Source organism: Halichoerus grypus, chromosome 6 (genome assembly GCF_964656455.1).
Source record: "Halichoerus grypus chromosome 6, mHalGry1.hap1.1, whole genome shotgun sequence".
In the NCBI taxonomy this organism is placed as follows: Eukaryota; Metazoa; Chordata; class Mammalia; order Carnivora; family Phocidae; genus Halichoerus; species Halichoerus grypus.
Genome location: NC_135717.1, coordinates 1,208,664 through 1,218,723, shown reverse-complemented (window position 1 = coordinate 1,218,723; position 10,060 = coordinate 1,208,664).

Genomic DNA, 10,060 nt, shown 5'->3' with positions numbered 1-10,060 from the left:
GAGCCTTCAGATGATGCAGCCCCCGGGGGGACCCTGAGCCAGAACCACACAGCTAAGCCACACCCAAATCCCTCGCCCCAGAAACTGTGTGTGAGGTAACACATTTTACTTCACTGAACCGTGGGCTGATTTGTTACACAGCAGGAAAGAACCAGTGCACAAACCACATGCTTTGTAAACCCAGCATAATAATAATCATAGTGGTAAAGTCTCCTCGTAGATGCATGGCTGGGGGCTCCTCCCCTGGGGGCCACCGTGATGGTGTCAGGTGAGGGCTTCTCCACGAATGCACGGGGCAGCATGGGTCTCACGCACTGGTAGCCCCCAAACTTTCGTGGATTTCCCATCAGCTGCCTCCACGCAGCTTCACCCAGTCAGGAACCAGAGGAGGGGCTCAGAAGCCCCTTCTCTGCCTCCCCCCAGCCCAAGGATTGCCCCTGTTCGGGCAGGAAAAAGGCCCTCGCTGGTTGTCCCCACTCTGTGGCTTATGCCAATAAAGTCTGGCCTTCTCACTCAAAAACCCTGTCTTTCTCAAAAAGCCCTGCTCTTGCAAAAGAAATCCTCTCTGCTTTCAGAATATTGCCTCTGCTGTGAGTTTTTAAAAATTCATCCAGAAAGTCAATTGATTTCTTTGTTCTAACTGTGTCTGCCTCCCCCGCGAGGCAGCTGGGGCCCAGATTCAATGGGCAGAGGCCACGGAGCAACAAGAAAACTGTGAACAGATAAAAACGTCTGTTATTAACTCCAGACTGTACGGAGCCACCACTGGGCCCAGGCTGCTCGGGAGATCCGGGCAAACCCCAGGAATCCCGGTGGCGGTGGGGCCAGAGTGGATGGGAAGGGGGACCGCTACCCCCCACAGCCTCTTGCCCCCACTTGCCCTCCAACTTGGAGGCCATCCCCCGGGATGCCAGTCCTGCCCGTCCACATGCTGGGCACAGCCCGGCCCGGGCACAGGTGTGGGCTGCAGACAGCCCTGGGTATAGAGGTGCGGCGGGAGGTGCAGGCAGGGCTCCAGCAGCGGTGGCCAGAGCTGGGCATCACGTCTGATGATGGTGTCAGCTCAGAGGCTTCCCACACTGTGGGCCTGTGCCCTGCCCTGGGGAAAGATAAGCCCCAGGCTTCCTGAGGCCCCCGCCCCATCCCCAGGGCCTGAGTGGCCCCCACTGCTGGTCTCTCAGTCCTCCGGGCTCAGCCCCTGCTTCCTCGAGGTCAGCAGGAGGCTCCCACCACATGGACGGGGAAGGACACCCTCTGGGTGCCCAGTTAGTGCCGCCTATAGCCAATAGAGGACATCTCTGGAACATCCACTGTACTTGCCCTGTGATGGGGATCTCAGTTCCTAGGATCTTGGCTTAAATAGGGGCAAGGAGCAACCTGTGTCCGTCCCAGAACCAATGGGCATGAGACCGTACCTCTGACTTGGCCCAGCTCCTCATCCTCGTGAAAACAGTGTAACCCCATCAGCCTGAGGTTTGGGTTGTTTTTGCAAAGAAGTCAAAGAAAACCAGAGTGTGAAGGACCCTGGGAGAGCAATTCATTCAAACGTGTCCATTAAAGACAGAGAAACTTAGGTCCTGGGAGGCATTCTGTACCTCAGTGTCCAGCATGGTTTGTGATCAGGAGGGGATGGGTGGGTAGATGGGAAGATGGGCAGGAGATGGAAGGATGTGGGTGGGTGGATGGATGGGTGGGTGGGAACTCGTATAAGACATTCCCATTAGTAACCTGATTCTATCCAAAATACAAAGGACTTGTAGGGAAATATAATGAAAGCCTGGAAAGCTCTTCTGCGTACATGAGCTTGCTGGGCTCTTTGTGGACTGCAGAGGAAAAGGGATGATCCCCAGTTCTGAGACATGTAGAGGGTAATGCAAGGTGCCTGGGGTCTCTGTAGGCGGGGGGAGAGAAGTGTGAGTGAGTAGGGTCAGAGAGTGGACATGGTGGTGGAGGGACCATATCAGGGAAAAGCAGAAGAAGCTCCTGGAAAGATCAGCCTCCCGGAGAGAAAAGCATCAACTGCCAACTATTGCAGATCAGTGCAAGCCTGCTCCAGGTTTGGTTGGAAATTGACAACCATTTATAAAATTCATATGGGCTGCAAAGGACCTAGAAGAGCCAAAATGGTTGAAAAATAACAAAGGTGGAGGACTAATGGGATTTGATTTCAAGACAGATTATAAAACTGTAGGAATCAAGACAGTATGGTATTGGTATAAATATAGACAAATAGATCAATAGGACAGAATACAGTCCAGAGATAAATGCACACAAAAGTGGACAACTAATTTTTGACAAGATGCAAAGGCAATAGAGAAAAGATGGTCTTTTCATCAAATGGTGTAGGAACATTTGTATATCCATATGTAAGAAAAACGAGCTTTGATCCATACCTCACACTGTATACAAAATTTAATTCAAAATGGTTCATAGATCTAAGTGTAGAATCTAGAATTATAAAAGTTGTAGCAGAGAACATAGGAGAAAATCTTTGTCTTTGCTTAGATAAGAAGTGTTTAGCTATGACATCAAAAGCATAATCCATAAAATAAAAATTAATAAGCTAGACACCATCAAAATAAAAAAAAAACCTCCTGCTGTCTAAAAGTCACTGTAAAGAGAAGAAAAGGACAACTCACAGACAGGAGAAAATATTTCCAAACCACAAATCTGATAAAGGATTCATATACATTCATATAAAGAATGCTCAATATTCAACAATGAGAAAACAAGCAACTCAATTAAAAATGGAAAAAAGATATGAAAAGATACTTCAAAAAAGAAGATATACAAATGGCAAATAAGGACCTAAAACATTGCTTAAGGTCAATAGTCATGAGTGAAATACAAATTAAAACCACAACGAGATACCTCTAAGCACTTATTCAAATGGTTAAAATTTAAAAGACTGACCATATCAAGTATTAGTGAAGACTTAGAGCAACCAAAACCTTCATACACTGCTTCTGGGAATACAAAATTTTATAACCACTTCAGAAAATAGTTTGTTAAAAATAGTTTCTTAAAAGTTGGAAGTTAAATATATATGTCCACATGACCCAGCCATTCCACTCCTAGGTATCTACCCAAGAGGAATACAAGCATATGTCCATACAAAGACTTGCGTAATGATCTTCATAGCAGCTTTATTTGCAATAGCCTACATGGGAAACAATCCAATGTCCACTAACAGGTGAATGGATAAATAACAGTGACATATCCATTCAATGGAATACTACTCAGCAATAAAAAGGAACAAATGATCGATACATGCAACATCATGAATCTCAAGATTCAAAGATACTAAGTAAAATTATCTCTATTCACAAATAACATGATCTTATATACAGAAAATCCCAAAGAATCCATACACACAAAAAACATGTGAGATCCAATAAACAAATTCAGCAAAGTTGCAGGATACAGGATCAACACACAAAAATCAGCAGACCATGAGCAATCCAAAAAGGAAATTAGGAAAACAATTCCACATAAAGAACCAAGAATAAAATACATAAGAATAAATGTAACCAATGTGGTACAAACAGGTACAGTGAAATCTACAACTTTACTGAAGGGAATGAAAGAAGACCTAAGTAGATGGAAATGCATCCCATGTTCATGGATTGGAGCACTTACTAATATTAAGATGAAAATATTCTCCAAATTGATCCACAGATTCAACGCAATTCCTATCAAAATTCCAACAGCCTTTTTTGCAGAAATGGACCAGCGAATCCTCAGATCCATATGGCATTGTGAAGGGACCCTAAATAGCCAAAATAATCTTGAAAAAGAGCAAAGGTAGAGGACTCAACTCACACTTTTCAGTTTCAAAACTTACTACAAAGCTACAGTCATCAAACAGTGTGGCACTGATATGGAGAAATAACGATCAGTGAGAGTCCAGAAAAAAACCATATGTCCACAGCCAACTGATTTCCAAGAAGCAAGCCAGGACTATTCAGTGGGGGATAAATATTCTCTTCAACAAAGAGTGCTGGGACACTGGATGTCCACATGCATAAAAATGAAGTTGGACCCCTACCTCACACCATATAAAAAAAATTAACTCTAAATGAATTTTATGATTTTATTTATTTATTTGTCAGAGGGAGACAGAGAGAGAACACAAGCAGGGGGAGCGGCAGGCAGAGGGAGAAGCAGGCTCCCCACTGAGCAGAGCCCGATGTGGGGCTCGATCCCAGGACCCTGGGATCATAACCTGAGCCAAAGGCAGACGTCTGCTTAACTGACTAAGCCACCCAGGCATCCCTCAAAATAAAATTTAAAAACCTAAATATAACAGCTATAAAACTCTTAGAAGAAAACACAGAGGCAAATTTTTATGACCTCAGATTTAGCAATGGTTTCTTCAATATGACACCAAAAACACAAGCAACAGAAGGAAAAAGAGATACATTGGACTTCATCACATTGTAAAGCTTTTGTGCATCAAAGGACACCACCAAGAAAGTGAAAAGACAACCCACAGAATGGGAGAAAATATTTGCAAAATATGTATCTGGTAAGGGTCCAGGACCCAGAACATATAAAGAACTCTTAGAGCTCAAGAACAAAATGACAAACTCGTTTTTTTAAAGAAACAAATGATCTGAGTAAACGTTCATTTCACCAGAGGACATGCAGATGACTGATAAGACATGACAAGATGCTCAACATCATTCATCATTAGGAAAATGCAAATCAAAACTGCAATGAGATACCATGTCACATCCACCAATTTGGCCATAATAAAAGAAGGAGAAAGAAAATGACAAGCGTTGGCAAGGATGTTGAGAACTGGAACCCTTTTACAAGCTAGTGGAGATGCAAGATGGCGCAGCCGCTGCAGAAAACACTGTGGCAGTTCCAGAATGTTCAACGTCAACTCACCACACAACCCACCAAGTCCACTCCTGGGGGAACAAAGGAATCGAAACCCGTTCTTCAAACAAAAACCTGTGTGCAAACGTCCACAGCGGCATATTCACTAGTCAACGGGTGGGGATAACCCAACCTTCTGTCAGCCGTTGAGGCGATAAAATGTGATGCGTCCAGAAACGAATACTATCCAGCCACACCAAGGGATGAAGGGTGGACACCTGCTCCAACACAGACGGCCCTTGACAGCACAATGCTGAGTGCAAGAGGCCACGCACGAAGGCCACACAGTGTATGACTCCATTTAAATAAAACATAAATTTGCCTAAAATCCTACAAAGACTCCAAAGGCCACATCGTATATGATTCCACTTCCAGGATGTCCTAGAAAAAACAAAACCATGAATACAGGAACAGATGGGTGATGACCGGGACCGGAGTTTGGGAGGAAGGAGCCACCGCAGGAGGTGGTGCGTTGGAAACGGCCTACGCGACGCGGGTGCATTTGTCAAACTCATAGGACTGGACGCTGAAGGGTGAATTCCACGGTCTTTACAAAAGCCTTTTGAGGTTCAAGTCATGAAGGTGAGGTCTGAATCCAAGGACCTGGCAGAGAGAGCCCCCTCAAGGAGCAAGAGAGGGACAATGGCTCAAACGGTAGACACGAGAGCTCAGACGCCCGGCGCGTCACAGGAAGGAGGGGCCCAGCAGGCGGCCGGCTGTCCCCGCACCAGCAGCTCATGGAGCATCGCTGATTCCAAGACGATTTTCCGGAAGTGGCCCGGGCAATATCGCTGGCCCCACGTGGTCTTCTGGACCAGGGCTCCTCCCTCCGAGAAGGGTGTCCTGTTGCCTCCTGTGGAATGTGGGTGGGGGCTTGCGTCTCCTCCAGCCAGCCCAGTGCAGGGCAACAGTCCCTCCGACTTCCCAGTGTGGGGCAGGCAAGCGCAAGAAGGGACAGGAGCAAGGAAGAGGGACGTGGAAAGTGAGGTGCAGGCTGTTCAGGGACGGCCTCCCGGGGAAGGGACGGGAAGTGAAGACCGGAATGGGACCAGGCACGAGGCGGGGGACTGGCAGCAACAGGGCCAGATGGGGGTGCGGGCGGCTTTGAAGGGCTCTTCCCGGGTGAGCGACTGGAGGGTCTGGGCAGAACCTGAACACGAGCCCAGGGTCCCTGGGCCTTGGGTTTCTGTTTCCTCAAAGAAGTTAGAAGTAAGATTTTAATGTAAAATCTCTCCATTTTTATTCTTGGCAGCTGATTCTTTTTTTTTTAAATATTGTGCTTTTCCAACAAGGGGTATGTCTAGGCCACCGTATGGGATCTCTGGTGAACTCTCCAGCCTCCCCCCACTCCAGAGCCCTCGTCAAATCCCCTCAAGGTCAGAAGGAGACGCCTAATGCCCAGAGGCTCAGCGGGCTGGCCTCTCAGCCTAATCTCTGCAGAGGCTGGGAGGGCGGCACCAGGCCCACGCGGAGCTGGAGGAGGCCGGCAGCCCCGAGCAGCCCCGAGCAGCCCCCAGCACGACCACGGGAAGACATGGGGAGAGGAGGACTTAGGTGCAGGCCATGCAGGGGCCCTTCTGTGCTCTGTGCCCTACGGGGCCATTCGCCTCTCCTCACCCTGGGTTCAACCCACCCAGCCGCCCTGGGATCCCAGCCCTCCCCACCCCCACTCCCACCCCCAGGCCAAAGCTCCCAGGCTCCAGATCCACTTACATGCCCAGGACTGAGCAGGTGGGGAGGTGGGCCCCCAGGGACCCCTCCCTTCCTAGGCACCACGTGCTGGACCCTGACATGGGGCCTTCCCTTTCCTGGCTTGTCCGACTGGTCTTTCTTGGTGACTTAAGCCCAAGCTCTGGGCCAAACGCAAAGACCCAGGAGAAGCAATAAGACAGACGGTGTGCAGGGCCGCCTCCGGCCCCCAGCTGGGGACAATTTATGATTCTCTGTGACTCCGCCAAAGGGCGGCCTTGAGGCTGCTCTCCTCCCAGGTGGCGGGCACATGGCCTCAGTCCGTCTGGGCCTCCTCCTTTCTCTTGACAAACTTGGGTCTGAGTTCCTAAACGTGTGTGTGAGAGGATGGTTCTCTGAGCTACCTGCCCCTGGGGCATTGCACTGATGGCCCTTGGGTGTGGTCCCCGCTCCTCAAAGGCCCCCAAGGCATCCTCACCCCCGTGGCCACGTGGCCTCCAGGGCTCTCTCGGGTCCTTCTGCTCCATTTTGCAGCCTGGGGACAGCAGGCCATCTCCTACCCCACCGGCAGGAGGGACCCCAGGCGCTGCCCAAAGCCCCAGTGGACTGCACCTACCCCCCCCCCCCCGCCGACAGCCCCGTCACACACCACACCCCCATCACCCCACACAGCATGCCACACCTTGCACGTGCACCCCCAGCCCCAGAGCCCCCACCAGGGCTCAGAGCAGGTAACGGGGGCCAGGTCCCCTCTGCTCCAGATCCCACCACCCTCACAATCCTCCCTCCCTGCACACCCTGCGTTAGGGGCTGAACTGTTGTCTTCCCCAAATTTACATGTCGCCGTCCTAGCCCCCCGTGCGATGTAGAAGTGATTCAGGTAAAATAGGCCCAAGGGTGGGCCCCCATCCGGTGGGACTGGGGTCCTATAAGAGGAGGACATGAGGACACAGACACGCACTGGGGGACGACCACGGGAGGACCCGGGGAGACGCCAGTGTCTACATGCCACGGAGAGAGGCCTCAGGAGAAACCAGCCGAGCCCACACGTGGATCTCTCGCTTCCAGCCTCCAGGATGTGAGCAAATAAGTTTCTGTGGTTTCAGCTGACCCTTCTGTGGTGCTTTGTTCCTGCAGCCCCAGGGCTGACACCCCCATCTCAGGGCTCCAGGACTCCTGCCCTAGTAACCTACTAGGGAGACCCCCTGATGGCTCAGGGCCGGGCCAGCGCCCTGGGCCCCTGCGGTGTGAGGCCACGGTGCTCAGTGAGGAGGGGGCTCTGCCGGGGGTCTCCCAGTGTCCGCTCCCCACCGGTTGGGGCAGCTGTCCTGCACGGGGGGGGGGGTGGGAGCCCACTGGGGGCCCAGGCTCCTGGGGCTGGTCCTCACCCTGCTAACTTGAGAGAGCCAAGGAAGCTTGTATCTGAGAACGTGGACAATGGAACCCCAATGCTGCCTGTCCCTTCTGAAAGTCAGTCTATTTCCATTTAACACTGTTTAGCGATCCCCACACCTGTCCCCAATGGATGCCTCTTCGCCTCATCGCCACCACCAACGGCCCGTGTGGCCTCCTCACCTCTTTCTGCTTCCAGCTTCCCAAGCTCCTTTCCTGGGGCTGCCAGAAACGCAAATCACCCCATTCATCACGAGGAGGCGCTGAGCAGACCGAGACCCAGAAGGAGGGCCGCACAGAGAGGCGCACCCGGGACCCGGCGGGGGCGGCCACACCATCAGGAAGGGGAAGATGGATTATGTAATAACTGGATCTGGGGAAATTGGCTAACTAGCTGGGAGATACTAAATGAGATCCCTACCTCATGCCGTTACAGAATTCGTCCCAGGTGGGCAAGAGAACTTAATGGGCAGGCAAACCTATTTACGACCTCCAAGCGGGGCAAGGTTTCTTAAACAAACACGGAACGCACAAGTCACGCGGGGAAAGATCAATAAATCCAACGAGAGCGAAATTAGAAAAGTCTGTATGACAAAGCACGGCATACACAAGGCAATAAGACGGCCTCGGATCCAGAGCCAAGATTTGCAACACACATCAGCAACTGAGGATTCATGCCCAGTGTGCACGGAGGACCCCTCCAAATCAATAAGGAAGGCAACCCCTCGGAGAGCTGGGGAGGAAGGGAACTGTGCCCGGTGGGCGGTCCGCAGCAGCTCGGTGGGCACTGAGCTCAGGATGGGGAGATGCAAACGGAAGCCTCAATGAGATGCCTCTTCACAACCACGAGAGGCCAGCGAACGCGCGGCGGCCAGAGGCTGGCGGGAGTGCCCTCATTCGGGGAGGCCGCTCCGCGGTCTGCCGGACCGTTGCACACACACATCCCCTGGGACCCAGTGGCCCCACTCTGCCCCTCAAGACCCCCGCACACGTGTCCGGGAAGAGCGCCAGGCGGCCCACTGCAGCTGCGTCCCTCATGCCTCGTGCGGGGACCCTGCAACCCGGGACAAGCACGCGGCATCCGTGGACACGGAGCAGAAAGGCTGCGCCCAACGGTAGGCCCGCGAGACCCATTTCTGGGAAGCTCCGCGGGCCGTGTGGGTACAAGCGTATGTTGTCCATGCGTGAAACCCCTGGTGGGGAGGGGGTTGGAGAGCCCCGTGCGTGTTACTACGTGTTCCGTCTGGGCGGTGGGAGCACAGGGATGCCACCTCCTTGAGCTTCCCAGCCAGCTGGAGGGTGCTCCTAGCTGTTCCAAGGGCGGCTGACCCTCTCCCCAGGCAGCCTGCTTGTGCCAGGCCCCGGGGACACGGGGGCTCTCCCCTGGCAGCCCTGCCCTGCCACCTCCTTGGGACACAGATGTGTCTGCATCAGACCTGGCTCCAGATCACATTCACTTTCCACCTTCCGGGCTTTCCTCCGGCCCCGTCGAAGACACCGGCAGCCCAGAGACAGTACCCCTGCTTTATCGGGGTGCTCCTGACCCCTGGAGGCTGCAGGGTGGTGGCAACCCCAACCTGTCCCAGGGCCCGGGCCGTGCGGGGTGCTCAGGTGAGACCGGCAAGTCAAATGGGAGGGCTGGGACCCAGACCGGGACCCGGGGTGGGGGGAGGCAGGATGTCAGAGCAGGCCATGGAGCCGCAGCCCTGCCTGGGGCTCTCATCTGAGCAGGGAGGAGGGGAGGGGAGGCGGTGCAGCACTCACATGCCCAGCGTCTGGGGTACTGGAGGTTGCGGTGGGGAGGAGTCTCGGGCACCTGCCCCACAGAAGCCACCCACAGGCAGCCACGCCTGCGAGAGGGGACTGCCCAGGGGGGAGGGGGGCAGGGAAGTCTGGGTGTGGCTGCTCATCACACCCCCGTGGAGGAGGAGGTGAGAAAGCTGGAGCTCTGTGGGCCACACCCGGGCGGGGAGGGGGGACTGAGCCTGGGTTCACACCCGGGTGCTCTGTCCTCTCCACGCCCCCCAACAGGCTCCAGCTCAAAAGCAGCCCCCAATCCCCGACCCTCCAGCTAGGGGCCAGGGCCCTGGAT